Source organism: Aquarana catesbeiana, linkage group LG03 (genome assembly GCF_042186555.1).
Source record: "Aquarana catesbeiana isolate 2022-GZ linkage group LG03, ASM4218655v1, whole genome shotgun sequence".
NCBI lineage: Eukaryota > Metazoa > Chordata > Amphibia > Anura > Ranidae > Aquarana > Aquarana catesbeiana.
The window spans coordinates 660,255,465-660,273,410 of NC_133326.1; the positions used below are offsets into that span (position 1 = coordinate 660,255,465).

Below are 17,946 nucleotides of genomic sequence, written 5' to 3' on the forward strand. Positions count from 1 at the left end.
GAGGCACTGAGGAAGCCCTCCTATCTCTCTACCCCAAGGTATTAAGGAACTGAGGATGTCCTCCTACCTATCCACCCCAAATAATACGGCACTATGGAAGCCGTCCTACCCCTCAACCCCAAAGTATTGAGGAACTGAGGATGCCCTCCTAACTCTCCACTCCAAGGTATTAAGGAACTGAGAATGCCCTCCTACCTCTCCACGTTAAAGTATCAAGGCACTGAGGATGCCCTCCTACCCCTCTACCCCAAAGTATTGAGAAACTGAGGGTGCCCTACTACCCCAAAGTATTGAGGAGCTGAGGATGCCCTCCTAACTCTCCACTCCAAGCTATTAAGGAACTGAGAATGCCCTCCTACCTCTCCACGTTAAAGTATCAAGGCACTGAGGATGCCCTCCTACCCCTCTACCCCAAAGTATTGAGAAACTGAGGGTGCCCTCCTACCCCAAAGTATTGAGGAACTGAGGATGCCCTCCTAACTCTCCACTCCAAGATATTAAGGAACTGAGAATGCCCTCCTACCTCTCCACGTTAAAGTATCAAGGCACTGAGGATGCACTCCTACCCCTCTACCCCAAAGTATTGAGAAACTGAGGGTGCCCTCCTACCCCAAAGTATTGAGGAACTGAGGATGCCCTCCTAACTCTCCACTCCAAGGTATTAAGGAACTGAGGATGTCCTCCTACCTATCCACCCCAAATAATACGGCACTATGGAAGCCGTCCTACCCCTCAACCCCAAAGCATTGAGGAACTGAGGATGTCCTCCTAATTCTCCACTCCAAGGTATTAAGGAACTGAGAATGCCCTCCTACCTCTCCACGTTAAAGTATCAAGGCACTGAGGATGCCCTCCTACCCCTCTACCCCAAAGTATTGAGAAACTGAGGGTGCCCTCCTACCCCAAAGTATTGAGGAACTGAGGATGCCCTCCTAACTCTCCACTCCAAGGTATTAAGGAACTGAGAATGCCCTCCTACCTCTCCACGTTAAAGTATCAAGGCACTGAGGATGCCCTCCTACCCCTCTACCCCAAAGTAATGAGAAACTGAGGGTGCCCTCCTACCCCAAAGTATTGAGGCACTGAGGAAGCCCTCCTAACTCTCTACCCCAAGGTATTAAGGAACTGAGGATGTCCTCCTACCTATCCACCCCAAATAATACGGCACTATGGAAGCCGTCCTACCCCTCAACCCCAAAGTATTGAGGAACTGAGGATGCCCTCCTAACTCTCCACTCCAAGGTATTAAGGAACTGAGAATGCCCTCCTACCCCTCCACGTTAAAGTATCAAGGCACTGAGGATGCCCTCCTACCCCTCTACCCCAAAAGTATTGAGAAACTGAGGGTGCCCTCCTACCCCAAAGTATTGAGGAACTGAGGATGTCCTCCTAACTCTCCACTCCAAGGTATTAAGGAACTGAGAATGCCCTCCTAACTCTCCACTTTAAAGTATCAAGGCACTGAGGATGTCCTCCTACAACTCTACCCCAAAGTATTGAGAAACTGAGGGTGCCCTCCTACCCCAAAGTATTGAGGCACTGAGGAAGCCCTCCTAACTCTCTACCCCAAGGTATTAAGGAACTGAGGATGTCCTCCTACCTATCCATCCCAAATAATACGGCACTATGGAAGCCGTCCTACCCCTCAACCCCAAAGTATTGAGGAACTGAGGATGCCCTCCTAACTCTCCACTCCAAGGTATTAAGGAACTGAGAATGCCCTCCTACCTCTCCACGTTAAAGTATCAATGCACTGAGGATGCCCTCCTACCCCTCTACCCCAAAGTATTGAGAAATTGAGGGTGCCCTCCTACCCCAAAGTATTGAGGAACTGAGGATGCCCTCCTAACTCTCCACTCCAAGGTATTAAGGAACTGAGAATGCCCTCCTACCTCTCCACGTTAAAGTATCAAGGCACTGAGGATGCCCTCCTACCCCTCTACCCCAAAGTATTGAGAAACTGAGGGTGCCCTCCTACCCCAAAGTATTGAGGCACTGAGGAAGCCCTCCTAACTCTCTACCCCAAAGTATTAAGGAACTGAGGATGTCCTCCTACCTATCCACCCCAAATAATACGGCACTATGGAAGCCGTCCTACCCCTCAACCCCAAAGTATTGAGGAACTGAGGATGCCCTCCTAACTCTCCACTCCAAGGTATTAAGGAACTGAGAATGCCCTCCTACCTCTCCACGTTAAAGTATCAAGGCACTGAGGATGCCCTCCTACCCCTCTACCCCAAAGTATTGAGAAACTGAGGGTGCCCTCCTACCCCAAAGTATTGAGGAACTGAGGATGCCCTCCTAACTCTCCACTCCAAGGTATTAAGGAACTGAGAATGCCCTCCTACCTCTCCACGTTAAAGTATCAAGGCACTGAGGATGCCCTCCTACCCCTCTACCCCAAAGTATTGAGAAACTGAGGGTGCCCTCCTACCCCAAAGTATTGAGGAACTGAGGATGCCCTCCTAACTCTCCACTCCAAGGTATTAAGGAACTGAGAATGCCCTCCTACCTCTCCACGTTAAAGTATCAAGGCACTGAGGATGCCCTCCTACCCCTCTACCCCAAAGTATTGAGAAACTGAGGGTGCCCTCCTACCCCAAAGTATTGAGGCACTGAGGAAGCCCTCCTAACTCTCTACCCCAAAGTATTAAGGAACTGAGGATGTCCTCCTACCTATCCACCCCAAATAATACGGCACTATGGAAGCCGTCCTACCCCTCAACCCCAAAGTATTGAGGAACTGAGGATGCCCTCCTAACTCTCCACTCCAAGGTATTAAGGAACTGAGAATGCCCTCCTACCTCTCCACGTTAAAGTATCAAGGCACTGAGGATGCCCTCCTACCCCTCTACCCCAAAGTATTGAGAAACTGAGGGTGCCCTCCTACCCCAAAGTATTGAGGAACTGAGGATGCCCTCCTAACTCTCCACTCCAAGGTATTAAGGAACTGAGAATGCCCTCCTACCTCTCCATGTTAAAGTATCAAGGCACTGAGGATGCCCTCCTACCCCTCTACCCCAAGGTATTGAGAAACTGAGGGTGCCCTCCTACCCCAAAGTATTGAGGCACTGAGGAAGCCCTCCTAACTCTCTACCCCAAGGTATTAAGGAACTGAGGATGTCCTCCTACCTATCCACCCCAAATAATACGGCACTATGGAAGCCGTCCTACCCCTCAACCCCAAAGTATTGAGGAACTGAGGATGCCCTCCTAACTCTCCACTCCAAGGTATTAAGGAACTGAGAATGCCCTCCTACCTCTCCATGTTAAAGTATCAAGGCACTGAGGATGCCCTCCTACCCCTCTACCCCAAAGTATTGAGAAACTGAGGGTGCCCTCCTACCCCAAAGTATTGAGGCACTGAGGAAGCCCTCCTAACTCTCTACCCCAAGGTATTAGGGAACTGAGGATGTCCTCCTACCTATCCATCCCAAATAATACGGCACTATGGAAGCCGTCCTACCCCTCAACCCCAAAGTATTGAGGAACTGAGGATGCCCTCCTACCTCTCCACTCCAAGGTATTAAGGAACTGAGAATGCCCTCCTACCTCTCCACGTTAAAGTATCAAGGCACTGAGGATGCCCTCCTACCCCTCTACCCCAAAGTATTGAGAAACTGAGGGTGCCCTCCTACCCCAAAGTATTGAGGAACTGAGGATGCCCTCCTAACTCTCCACTCCAAGGTATTAAGGAACTGAGAATGCCCTCCTACCTCTCCACGTTAAAGTATCAAGGCACTGAGGATGCCCTCCTACCCCTCTACCCCAAGGTATTGAGAAACTGAGGGTGCCCTCCTACCCCAAAGTATTGAGGCACTGAGGAAGCCCTCCTAACTCTCTACCCAAAGGTATTAAGGAACTGAGGATGTCCTCCTACCTATCCACCCCAAATAATACGGCACTATGGAAGCCGTCCTACCCCTCAACCCCAAAGTATTGAGGAACTGAGGATGCCCTCCTAACTCTCCACTCCAAGGTATTAAGGAACTGAGAATACCCTCCTACCTCTCCATGTTAAAGTATCAAGGCACTGAGGATGCCCTCCTACCCCTCTACCCCAAAGTATTGAGAAACTGAGGGTGCCCTCCTACCCCAAAGTACTGAGGCACTGAGGAAGCCCTCCTAACTCTCTACCCCAAGGTATTAGGGAACTGAGGATGTCCTCCTACCTATCCATCCCAAATAATACGGCACTATGGAAGCCGTCCTACCCCTCAACCCCAAAGTATTGAGGAACTGAGGATGCCCTCCTAACTCTCCACTCCAAGGTATTAAGGAACTGAGAATGCCCTCCTACCTCTCCACGTTAAAGTATCAAGGCACTGAGGATGCCCTCCTACCCCTCTACCCCAAAGTATTGAGAAACTGAGGGTGCCCTCCTACCCCAAAGTATTGAGGAACTGAGGATGCCCTCCTAACTCTCCACTCCAAGGTATTAAGGAACTGAGGATGTCCTCCTACCTATCCACCCCAAATAATACGGCACTATGGAAGCCGTCCTACCCCTCAACCCCAAAGTATTGAGGAACTGTGGATGTCCTCCTAACTCTCCACTCCAAGGTATTAAGGAACTGAGAATGCCCTCCTACCTCTCCACGTTAAAGTATCAAGGCACTGAGGATGCCCTCCTACCCCTCTACCCCAAAGTATTGAGAAACTGAGGGTGCCCTCCTACCCCAAAGTATTGAGGAACTGAGGATGCCCTCCTAACTCTCCACTCCAAGGTATTAAGGAACTGAGAATGCCCTCCTACCTCTCCACGTTAAAGTATCAAGGCACTGAGGATGCCCTCCTACCCCTCTACCCCAAAGTATTGAGAAACTGAGGGTGCCCTCCTAACTCTCCATTCCAAGGTATTAAGGATCTGAGGATGCCCTCCTACCTCTCCACGTTAAAGTATCGAGGCACTGAGGATGCCCTGCTACACCTCCACCCCAAAGTATTGAGGAACTGAGGGTGCCTCGTACTCCTCCACCAAGCTGCATCTGTTGACAAGTGACAAGCTGCTTCTGTTGACAAGCTGCATCTGGTGGCAGGTGACGTGGCAACTCATAAGCTGCATTTGTTATTATTATTATTATACAGCATTTATATAGTGCCAACAGTTTACGTAGCGCTTTACAACTTGAGGGTAGACAGTACAAATAAAATACATTTTAATACAGTAGGAATCAAAGGTCCCTGCTCCTTAGAGCTTACAATCTAAGAATCTGTTGAAAGTGACAATCTGCTTCTGTTAACAAGCTGCATCTGGTGGCAGGTGACGTGGCAACTCATAAGCTGAATTTGTTATTATTATTATTATACAGGATTTATATAGTGCCAACAGTTTACCTAGCGCTTTACAACTTGAGGGTAGACAGTACAAATACAATACATTTTAATACACTAGGAATCAGAGGTCCCTGCTCATAGAGCTTACAATCTAAGAATCTGTTGAAAGTGACAATCTGCTTCTGTTGACAAGCTGCATCTGGTGGCAGGTGACGTGGCAATTGACAAGCTGCATCTGTTGATGAGTGTCAAACTGCATCTGGTGGCAGACGACATGGCAACTCATAAGCTGCATCCAGAGGTTGACAAACCAGAGGTTGACAATGAATAGAAATAATGCGCTTCAATCATTCTGACACTATATCAACTATGGTGCAGTGATAATGGAATTGCCAACACCATCCATCGCCCCGACAAATTACCTGTGAAAAGACCCATAAAAAAGCACCATTAAAGTCCCATCTTTTCAATGACATCACTCCATTAAACAGATTGATAGAAGATCTGCATGGAGTTTGTTTTTGTTATAATGCCCCTGCAATGGATTTGCTTGGTTTAAACTGAAAAGTTAATTTAGGATAGATACATACATAGTGCAGCCAAGGCGATGTCTTGTCCCCTTCATATACCCAAATCTGGAGCTTTCTTTTTCTCTTATTCAAAATGAATAATTGTCGACGAGTGTCAAACTGCATCTGGTGGCAGGCGACATGGCAACTCATAAGCTGCATCTGTTGAACGTGACAATCTGCTTCTGTTGAAAAGCTGCATCTAGTGGCAGGGGACGTGGCAATTGACAAGCTGCATCTGTTGACAAGTGTCAAACTGCATCTGGTGGCAGGCGGCATGGCAACTCATAAGCTGCATTCAGAGGTTGACAAAGGAACCGTCCAGAGTTCCGAAACGCGTCCCTTTCTTATGACCTCACATCCTCCGCTCTGCGGTCCAGGCTGGTTACAGAGTCTCTCAGCATTTGACATCACTTCTGGGTCCTTCTCCTCTCCGCGCTGATGACGCCGGCTCCAACAGCGTTCCAGCGTCTCATCCTGCTGCGGACTGTGATAGATCCAGTGAGTCACACATCCATCATTCTGAAGACTTCCCTCCGCTGTGACCCCTTCCAATGCTGTTTTTTACAACTTCCATGATGTGCCTGTTCTATTCCTCCATCCTGTAAGTGTTTTTAACCCACTTGGGATATTAAAACAGTACCTGTGAAAAGACCCATAAAAAAAGCACCATTAAAGTCCCATCTTTTCAATGACATCACTCCATTAAACAGATTGATAGAAGATCTGCATGGAGTTTGTTTTTGTTATAATGCCCCTGCAATGGAATTGCTTGGTTTAAACTGAGAAGTTAATTTAGGATATATACATACATAGTGCAGCCAAGGCGATGTCTTGTCCCCACATATACCCAAATCTGGAGCTTTCTATTTCTATTATTTAAAATGAATAAACTCCATTAGTTATCAGAAATGGTGATATACAGTCCGGATGGGGTTTGGTTCATAACAGATTAGAATCAGATGAGAATAGAACATGGACAAGGAGGAGAGAGCAGAAATGGTACTTCCTCCCTCGACGCACAGAACACGACTAACGGCTACTGCCCTGCTCTGCTATTTATAGGCTTTGCTGCGCTGTGACGTCATCGAGGCTGTCTGGCAGAAATAACGGTTCCAGAGCTGGGTCTCCATGGAGACGGTGGGGCAGGGAAGGCGATCACGTGGGTAAGGGATGGCAGCCACGTGTGTAAGTCACGTGTGTAAGTGATGGCAGCCACGTGTGTAAGTGATGGCAGCCACTATCTTCCGGTTCCGTGTGAGGAGAGCGGACTCAGGAGGACACCGAGCTCGGGTTGTCACCAGAGGCGGCTCTCTAATTAGACGGTCGCTTAAGGCCTCGCCGGCTGCTTACTATCCCTGACATGGAGGGAATGTCCCCGGTCGGTGTCCCCAGCACCGGCGTTTTTATAGTTTTCCCCCTCCGGTATCAGACTGACTACTCAGCACTGCACCGTCCGAGCTCTCAGGGTCAGTGGACGGCTCCGTGTTCTCCCCTCCCCCAACTCCTCCCCTTCTGCCGGGCTCTGCTCTCATCTCCTGCCATGTGCAGAGCTGGGAGCTCAGATAATAATAATAATACCTCTCCGATCCGCTCTGCAGGATGGACCGTCTGCAGAGGAGGACTTGTCAGAGAGGAGATCATCAGGGAGCCTCAAGGTACAGCAAGACTTCACCCCCAGACCGAGGAGGGCGCCCCAAAAATCAATACTGACAACCCCCCCACACCCAGCCCTGATGATATGTATCCCACCCGGCATATGAGGCCATCCACTGACCCCCTGTCATTATTATCCTAATCATCTCCCTGTGCCTGGCATCCCACCACCCTACCCCCTGTCATCATCATCCCCCCTGTACCCCTCTGCCAGCTTACTACCACCCCACCCCCTGTCATCCTCATACCCCTTTACCAGATTCCCTATACCGCTCTGCCAGCTTCCTACCACCCCATCCATCATCTTCATCCCCCTGTACCCCTCTGCCACCATCCCACCCCGTCATCATCATCATCCCCCTGTCATCTTCCCCCCCCTGCACCCCTCTGCCAGCTTCCTCCCACCCGCCATCTTCATCCCCCCTGTAGTCCACTGCCAGCTTCCTACCACCCCACCCCCTGTCATCTTCATCCCCCTTTACCAGATTCCCTATACCGCTCTTCCTACCACCCCATCCATCATCTTCATCCCCCTGCACTCCTCTGCCAGCTTCCTACCACCCCACCCCTGTCATCTTCCCCCCTGTACTCCTCTGCCAGCTTCCTATCCCCCCCCCCCGTACTCTACTGCCAGCTTCCTACCACCCCACCATCTTCATCCCCCCTGTACCAGCTTCCTACCACCCCACCCCTGTCATCTTCATCCCCCGGTACCCCTCTGCCACCAGCTTCCTACCACCCCACCCCTGTCATCTTAATCTCTCTGTATCCCTCTGCCAGCTTTCTACCTCCCCATCCCGTCATATTCATCCCCCTGTACCCCTCTGCCAGCTTACTACCACCCCACCCCTGTCATCTTCATCCCCCGGTACCCCTCTGCCACCAGATTCCTACCACCCCACCCCTGTCATCTTAATCTCTCTGTATCCCTCTGCCAGCTTTCTATCTCCCCATCCCGTGTCATCTTCATCCCCCCTGTAGTCCACTGCCAGCTTCCTACCACCCCACCCCCTGTCATCTTCATCCCCCTTTACCAGATTCCCTATACCGCTCTTCCTACCACCCCATCCATTATCTTCATCCCCCTGCACTCCTCTGCCAGCTTCCTACCACCCCACCCCTGTCATCTTCCCCCCTGTACTCCTCTGCCAGCTTCCTATCCCCCCCCCCTGTACTCTACTGCCAGCTTCCTATCACCCCACCATCTTCATCCCCCCTGTACCAGCTTCCTACCACCCCACCCCTGTCATCTTCCCCCCTGTACTCCTCTGTCAGCTTCCTATCCCCCCCCCGTACTCTACTGCCAGCTTCCTACCACCCCACCGTCTTCATCCCCCCTGTACCAGCTTCCTACCACCCCACCCCTGTCATCTTCATCCCCCGGTACCCCTCTGCCACCAGCTTCCTACCACCCCACCCCTGTCATCTTAATCTCTCTGTATCCCTCTGCCAGCTTTCTACCTCCCCATCCCGTCATATTCATCCCCCTGTACTCCTCTGCCAGCTTCCTATCCCCCCCCCCCCTGTACTCTACTGCCAGCTTCCTACCACCCCACCATCTTCATCCCCCCTGTACCAGCTTCCTACCACCCCTGTCATCATCATCCCCCCTGCACCCCTCTGCCAGCTTACACCCCTCTGCTAGCTTACTACCACTCCACCCCTGTCATCTTTATCCCCCTGTTTCCCTCTGCCAGCTTCCTACCACCCCACCACTGTCATCTTCATTCCCCTGTTCCCCTCTGCCAGCTTCCTACCACCCCACCACTGTCATCTTCATTCCCCTGTTCCCCTCTGCCAGCTTCCTACCACCCCACCCCTGTCATCTTCATCCCCCTGTACTCCACTGCCAGCATCCTACCACCCCACCCCTTGTCATCTTCACTCCCCCCCCCGAATCCCCGCTGCCAGCTTCCTACCACCCCACCCCATCATCTTCATCCCCCTGTACTCCACTGCCAGGTTCCTATCATGCCATCCACTATCATTGTCCCCATACCCCGCCTCTGACATCCTACCACCCTGACCCCTGTCATCAACATACCCATCAGCCCCCTGTACCCCACTACTAGCATCCAACCACCATACCCCATCATCTTCTTTATCTCCATCCCCCCTGTACCCCACTGCCAGCTTCCTACCACCACACCCATTGTCATCAACATCCCCATCCTACCCCTATTATTATAGGGGGAGATATGATCTCAGCCTCTCACCCCAATGCTGCCATCCAACCAAGTGTACCCCAACCGTTGCATCACACACCACAATACTGCCCTGCCACCCAGTGAGAGGTAATGATGTGCAGTAACCTCTAGCAACCAATCATTGAGTGGTAATATTGTACAGTAACCTCTAGCAACCAATCAGTGAGCCTGGCGCAATCAGTGAGTGTGAACCAGATCTTTATGCTTACATTATTAAAGGTTTTTTTGGATAAGTCTATGTGCGTGTTTGTTTTTTGGGATATTGGGGTGGAGAGCGAAATTGGTAGGGGGGGAGCCAGGAAAATGTTTGTCCAGGGTCCAGTCAATATTAAAGATGGCCCTGGGTGTCTCCAGGCGGGCAGGGTGAGGAGGCTGGCACACACTGGGGTAAAGCAATGGAGGTTCCAACCAGCTGAAACCCCCCACCCCCCCTCACACTGAGAACATCTCATCAGCTGCAGCCAATGTCGGGCTCTAACGCCGTCCTAGACTTCTACCAAAGCCGACACTGTTTTGCATGGCATCCCTTGTATCATGTCCACACAGTCTCTGACCATCCCTTGTATCATGTCCGCACAGTCTCTGACCATCCCTTGTATCATGTCCACACAGTCTCTGACCATCCCTTGTATCATGTCCGCACAGTCTCTGACCATCTCTTGTATGATGGCTGCACAGTCTCTGACCATCCCTTGTATCATGTCCGCACAGTCTCTGGCCATCTCTTGTATCATGGCCGCACAGTCTCTGACCATCCCTTGTATCATGGCCGCACAGTCCCTGACCATCCCTTGTATCATGGCCGCACAGTCTCTGACCAACTCTTGTATCCTGGCTGCACAGTCTCTGACCATCTCTTGTATCATCCCTTGTATCATGGCCGCACAGTCTCTGACCATCTCTTGTATTATGGCCGCACAGTCTCTGACCATCCCTTGTATCATGGCCGCACAGTCTCTGACCATCCCTTGTATCATGGCCGCACAGTCTCTGACCATCCCTTGCATCATGGCCGCACAGTTTCTGACCATCTCTTGTATCATGGCCGCACAGTCTCTGACCATCCCTTGTATCATGGCCGTACAGTCTTTGACCATCCCTTGTTTCATGGCCACACTGTCTCTGACCATCCCTTGTATCATGGCCGCACAGTCTCTGACCATCTCTTGTATCGTGGCCGCACAGTCTCTGGCCATCTCTTGTATCGTGGCCGCACAGTCTCTGGCCATCTCTTGTATCACGGCCGCACAGTCTCTGACCATCCCTTGTATCATGGCCGCACAGTCTCTGACCATCTCTTGTATCATGGCCGCACAGTCTCTGGCCATCTCTTCTATCACGGCCGCACAGTCTCTGACCATCCCTTGTATCATGGCCGCACAGTCTCTGACCATCTCTTGTATTATGGCCGCACAGTCTCTGACCATGCCTTGTATCATGGCCGCACAGTCTCTGACCATCCCTTGTATCATGGCCGCACAGTCTCTGACCATCTCTTGTATCATGGCCGCACAGTCTCTGACCATCCCTTGTATCATGGCCGCACTGTCTCTGACCATCTCTTCTATCATGGCCGCACAGTCTCTGACCATCCCTTGTATGATGGCCGCACAGTCTCTGACCATCCCTTGCATCATGGCCGCACTGTCTCTGACCATCTCTTGTATCATGGCCGCACAGTCTCTGACCATCTCTTGTATCATGGCCGCACAGTCTCTGACCATCTCTTGTATCATGGCCGCACAGTCTCTGGCCATCTCTTGTATCATGGCCACACAGTCTCTGGCCATCTCTAACCAGAGGTCCCCCCCCCCCACATTAGAGTTCCGTTTTAAATGCAAGTTGGAACTCTGCAGACCTTGATGTAAAGGGGAATGCTGTGCAATCTGATATAAGGTGATCTCTGGTCACCAGAGCCCCCTCTTACATAAGAGTTCCCCTTTACATCAAATTCTTCAGCATTCCCCTTTACATCATGATCGGCAGCACTCCCCTTTACATCAAAGTTCCCCTTGCACTGTAAGGGTAATCCTGCAGACTCTGATGTAAGGGGGAACACTGTGCTGGGTTATATTAACCTGACTAGGGCTGCAACTAACGATTATTTTCATAATCGATTAGTTGGCCGATTACTGTTTAGATTAATTGGTTAATAACTTTAAAAAAAAAAGTGTGGTGTATAATTTAGCTAATATGTAAAGTTTTAAAAAAAGACAATTTATGCTTAAAAATCTTTATGCAGTGGTAAATAAAAATAGCCAACTATATGGTTAGGGAGCAAAATATCTAATCCACTCTGAGAATAACAGACAGAAGAGATATACTGTATATACTATTAGAGGAGAGATAAGAACGTTCGTTCGATTTTCTAATCGTTAGTGGGGTCAAATCGACGTTCATTTTCAACCACAGTAATGGGAAAATTTGGAAATAATAAAAAACTTCGTGGTGAAAGGAATTATCAGACAGTGTATGTGGTTTTCGTTCAGAAATTACAATTATTTTAAAAACAGAATGTTATAAACAAGTGAAAATTTCAAACATTCATTCATCGAATGTACAAAGATTTTTCATCTGCATATTCTCATCTGAATATTGATCGGTGTGGCCAGCATAAGGCTCGGTGCACACCTATGCAGTTTTCTTTTGATCTGTTTCTGCAGTGCTCTGTGCTGTGCGTTTTGATTTTTGCGCACGTGATTTTGCTGCGATTTGCATTTTTGCATTTTTTTTTGGCCAATTTGTTTTTGGGCAGATTAAAAAACACAAATTGCTGGAAAAACGCATTACATGCTTTTCTTCAGCTTCTCCATTGAAGTATGTTTTGCGTTAAAAAAAAGTCACCGACGCTTTCCAAATACGCAGCGGCTGAAAAGACATAGATGTGAACGTGTCCCATAGGAAACCATGTACATGAACTGTAGTGCGTTTCTGCAAAAAGCACCAAAAAGCACATAGATGTGAACCAGGTGTAAGACGTTTAGTAACATAATGGGGTTAAAAAAACGAATATTAGCCCTTTATAGTACAAAAAAAGCAAATAATCACTACTGTAAGGGGTTCATTTTTTTTACTGTAGAACTGTGAAAGAAATAGTTACAGTAGCGATTATTTGCTGTTTTTGTACTATAAAGGGCTCATTTTAGTTTTTTTTTTAACCACATTATGTTACTGGCCGATTAATCGATTATGAAAATAGTAATCGATTAATTTCATAATCGATTAGTTGTCGATTAATCGATTAGTTGTTTCAGCCCTAAACCTGACCTTCATGTAAATGGAGATTTATGGTTTTTGACTTTGACTGTTGTTATAACTTTAACAAATTGCTAGTAGCAGCTGCACAAATTTACTCTATAGCTGTGTGCATGTAAAAAAAAAAAAAAAAAATACACACACACACACACCTTAGTGAACAGCGAACGTACAGCATTGCGCCCGCTGGTCACCTTTTTGGGTGCCTATTAATGCCTGCGGCTCTAATCAGGTGCTTCCAAAAAACACCCTTGCCGCTGTAATTCAGGTGCCCGGCGCCCGAAAAGGGGCAGGACACCTGAATAGGGGGTGTCAGCGGCGACCATGCAATGCATGAATCTATCTATGGTGATAGAGCGATGCCAGGAGAGAGGGGGCGGCGCTCCTGTGCCCTCTATGGACGCGCCGCCACTGGAGCTCCGTGTGCTGAAGAACTACAAGGAGTGATTGTAGTGGAATAGAAAGGAACTGTTCAGCTTTGTGTTAGGAACTGTTAAAGACTGCCATAGGAGACAGCATTCCTGCACATGCAGATGTGGCGTCTTGCTGGATGCCTTTCCCTGCATGGCTGTCCTCCTATTGAAGTATCTGCCAATTAATCTTGCAACTACCTGAGGGTGTCCTGGCCCTAACCCTTTCTCCCCCCAAAAAGTTTGTTAAGAGAAATAAACTTTCTTTTGCATTCAAGAAGTGTCCGGCGCCCAATAAGTTTAACTACTCTGCACCCACCATGCCTCACAACCCACTATATACAGAAGGATGTCAGCTATCTCTGGCCCTGGAGGTTCTTATTAGATCAAAGGAGGCCTGGAGACCTTTCTACAGAGAGAAATAAATGTCATTTCACCTCAGTGCATTCAATACTTCCATACACATCTGACCCATATTGAAGATTAAGGTCATCTTACCTCAGATCTTTTACGTCTATGATACTCGTCCCATACAGAGAAATATGGGGGATCTTTTTTTACACCCTTACACATGACAATCCTATAGAGATCTGTTCCAGATATCACCTCAGCATGTATATTTCAATAGATTCCATAGATGGAAATATAAAGAAGTGTTTACCTCGGGGCATATGACATTTGTATGGAAATCTGTCCTATTTAGAGAAGTACAGCTCGCTTATCTGCAGCGGATTTGCCCTTTTGCAGAAATGTTTCCCAAATTCATAAGTAAACAAGTGTGGAGAAATGCGCATTATGGTGTCCTTTTATGAAAGTGCGGTAAAATACCGCTTTTCAGTTCTCAGGCATTCTCAGGGGAGATCGCTCTCCTCTGAGTGCCTGTTTATGAAAGTGTGTAGATCGCTTCTCATGTTGAGTTGAGGAGCGATCTACAAACGCCGGGAACTCCTGAGAATGGCTCCTCTCACTGTAATCTCGTGTGATATAGCGGGATTACAGTATGAGGAACCATAAAATACAAAAGTTTAACACAAATCAGCACACATTATTCCCCAACATATTAATAAAATAATAAAGATAAATTCCCCCTACACAATATACATTAACCTAATTATAAAAAAAACATTGTTTTTATCAATATTTAAAGATCATACATGTTCCTATTTAAATGTGAATGGTGTATAGTAAATGAATGTAATGCACATATGTAATGCAGCTATACACCATTCATATAAATACATTTATAATCATTAAAAAAATAATTTTAATAAAGTATACAAGTATAAATATTTATTAATAAATTAAAATAAAATATATTTCATTATAGATAAACATAAAAATTGATAAACTGGTGCGATGCGAGAACACTGCGAATCCACTGCGGGTTCCCGCATCGCACCGACTCGCATGTCAGTTCACACTGCCATATGCGAATCGCTGGGGAGTGTCAATACATTGTTAAGGACACCCCCAGTTCAGCTTGCATATCGCACTGCGAACTGACAGTTCGGACATGAATCGGATCGCATATGTGTGAACACACATGCGATCCGATTCTGGTCCGAACAGAAAAAAGGGTCCTGTGCGTGTTTGCACCGAATGCGGTGCGATATCAGCCATACTATCTGTACAGCTGATATCGCACCGCACAGACATCGCATGTAATGTGAATGGCAGTGTGCTGCAAATAACATGCGATGCCTGTGCGATGTCCGGCATCGCACAAGTGTGAACTGGGCCTAAAAGTTAACACCCCCAAATCAGTTCGCATATCGCAGTGCGATCTGCAAACTCGGACAGTAATCGAATCGCATGGGTGTGAACACCCATGCAATCCGATTCTGCTGTGGTCCAAAAAAAGGGTCCTGTAAGAGTTTGGTCCGAGGGCAATGCAAATTTAGCAATACTATCTGTATGGCTGAAATCGCATCGCACAGAGATCGGATGTGATTTTGCACTGCGGTGCGAATCACATCCGATCTCGGACACCGCAGCAGTGGGAACTGGCCCTAAATCATATTGCATTTGCACCAAAATGGTACAGGACCCTTTATTTGGTCCGCACTGGAATCGGATCGCATGGGTGTGAACACCCATGCGATCCGATTCCTGCACCATTACATAGTTCGCACTGCGATCTGTGAAATGATCTGAGGGTGTCATTAACTTTACATTGACACCCGCAGTGGTGCGCAGATGTCAATGTAGATGCGATGTGAAAACCCGCACAGGAATCACGCTGGTTCACGCATCGCACAAGTGTGAACCCAGCCAGAGACGTGAACATCTAAAAAAATATATATATATATCTATCTATATATAGATATATATATATATATATATATATATATATATATATATATATATATATATATCTATCTATCTATATATAGCTATATATAGATATATATATATAAATGTATATTTATATATATATATATATATATATATATATATATATATATATATATATATATATATATGTATATATATATATATATATATATGTATATACATATATATATATATATGTATATATATATATATATATATATATATATATATATATATATATATACTATAAATTCCTATCCTGCTGGTTTTGGGGTGTGTAATGGTGGGGAAGGTGTGCTCTGACTGTTTGGTGAAAGAAAGAAGTCAAAAGACTTCTTTCTTTCTCCAGAATATCAGCCAGTTTCAGGCTTCTCACTCTGATTCTCCACTTCTGAAATGGTGAATCAGAAAGTGAGAATTCTGTCACAGATCGCCAGTGAGGTGTGGAGATCGCACCTTCATAAACTGGCCGTTTCTGTGAATTCTCACTCTGCTGAGATAATCAGCGGAGAACATGTTCTCCGCTGATTATCTCAGTTTCATAAACTGGTAAAGCGCTGAGATCAGCGGTGAGACTCGGGATCGCCGCTGATCTCAGTTTCATAAAAGGACACCTATTTTTACTGTATTTATTGTGAATCCTGCGGCCTGGGTGAGGGAGTTACTGTGCAGAAATGTCTATTTATATACTTAAAGTGACACTAAAGGTTATTTTTTTTTTTTAAATAACTAACATATCATACTTCCCTCCACTGTGAAGCTCGTTGTGCACAGAGTGGCCCCGATCCTCCTCTTCTGGGGTCCCCCGGCGGCTCTCTCGGCTCCTCCCCACATCAGATAACCCCCTAGGACAGTGATGGCGAACCTTGGCACCCCAGATGTTTTGGAACTACATTTCCCACGATGCTCATACACTCTACAGTGTAGTGGAGCATCATGGGAATTGTAGTTCCAAAACACTGGGGTGCCAAGGTTCGCCATCACTGCCCTAGGAGAAGCGCTCTCCCGGGGAATTACCTTTCGGGCGCGCTCCCGAGTCCAGCATTCCGCGTCCATAGACGCCAAATGCAGGACTCGGCCCGCCCCCCCCCCCCCCGGCAGCCGCGTCATTGGATTTGATTGACAGCAGCGGGAGCCAATGGCTGTGCTGCTATCAATCTATTCAATCAACAGCCGAGAACCCCCTAGCAGACAGACAGCGCGTCCCTGTGGGACAAGTTTCGAGGGTTCAGGTAAGTAAAACGAGGGGGGGGGGGGGGGGGGGGGCGGTCACTGACAGGCAGGGATGGACTGGCCATCGGGACTACTGGGAGATTCCTGGTGGGCCGATGGCTCAGTGTGGGCCAGTTTCACTTTCAGCCGCATCTGCGGTGCGCGGCGATCTACTCGTCAACCGCCAACAGCTGGCGCCTGACGGGTAGATCCAGATTAGCCAGCATGCAGAGTAGCACAGGGAGCTTCTGTAGTAGTAAGTTCTCTCTCTCGTATCATCACGCTGTTCCCCGGCGGCCCCTCCTCTCTTCTCGTCTATACAAATTGGCTTGTAAGATCATCTGGTATAGACGAGAAGAGAGGAGGGGCTGCCGGGGAACAGCGTGATGACACGAGAGAGAGAACTTACTACTACAGAAGCTCCCTGCGCTACTCTGCATGCTGGCTAGCAAGATCCCATAATGTGCCATGTGCCCCACAATGTATCCTGATGATGTGCCACATAATGTGCCCCGTGCTCTAATGTGCCATGTGCCCCGTGCTCTAATGTGCCATGTGCCCCATCATGTGCCCTGTGCCCTGATGTGCCACGTGCCCTAATGTGCTATGTGCCCTGATGTGCCATAATGTGCCCTGATGTGCCCTAATGTGCCATGTGGCCTGATGTGCCCCGTGCCCTGATGTGCTATGTGCCCTGAGCCCTGATGTGCCATGTGCCCCATGCCCTGATGTTCCATGTGCCCTGATGTGCTATGTGCCCTGTGCCCTGATGTACCATGTGGCCTGATGTGCCCCATGCCCTGATGTGCCCCGTGCCCTGATGTCCTATGTGCCCTGATGTGTCCCATGCCCTGATGTGCTATGTGCCCCATAATGTGCCATGTGCCCTGATGTGCCCCGATGTGCTATGTGCCCCGTGCCCTGATGTGCTATGTGCCCCGTGCCCTGATGTGCCATGTGGCCTGATGTGCCCCGTGCCCTGATGTGCCAGTTCCCTGATGTGCTATGTGCCCTGATGTGCCACGT

At 48.3% G+C, this 17,946-nt stretch overlaps 2 long non-coding RNA genes across 4 annotated transcripts in view; one reads left to right on the plus strand and one right to left on the minus strand.

The window, feature by feature from the left end:
• The window catches only part of LOC141133413 (uncharacterized), a 1,430,344-nt gene that overhangs the window by 1,388,205 nt on the left and 24,193 nt on the right, over positions 1-17,946 (plus strand). The window lies entirely within an intron of this gene.
• LOC141133412 (uncharacterized) lies at positions 4,705-7,353 on the minus strand. Its single transcript, XR_012243064.1, has 3 exons — positions 6,659-7,353; positions 5,868-6,489; positions 4,705-5,699 (listed from the first exon to the last, which is right to left on the minus strand). It is a non-coding gene; the product is annotated as an uncharacterized lncRNA (long non-coding RNA).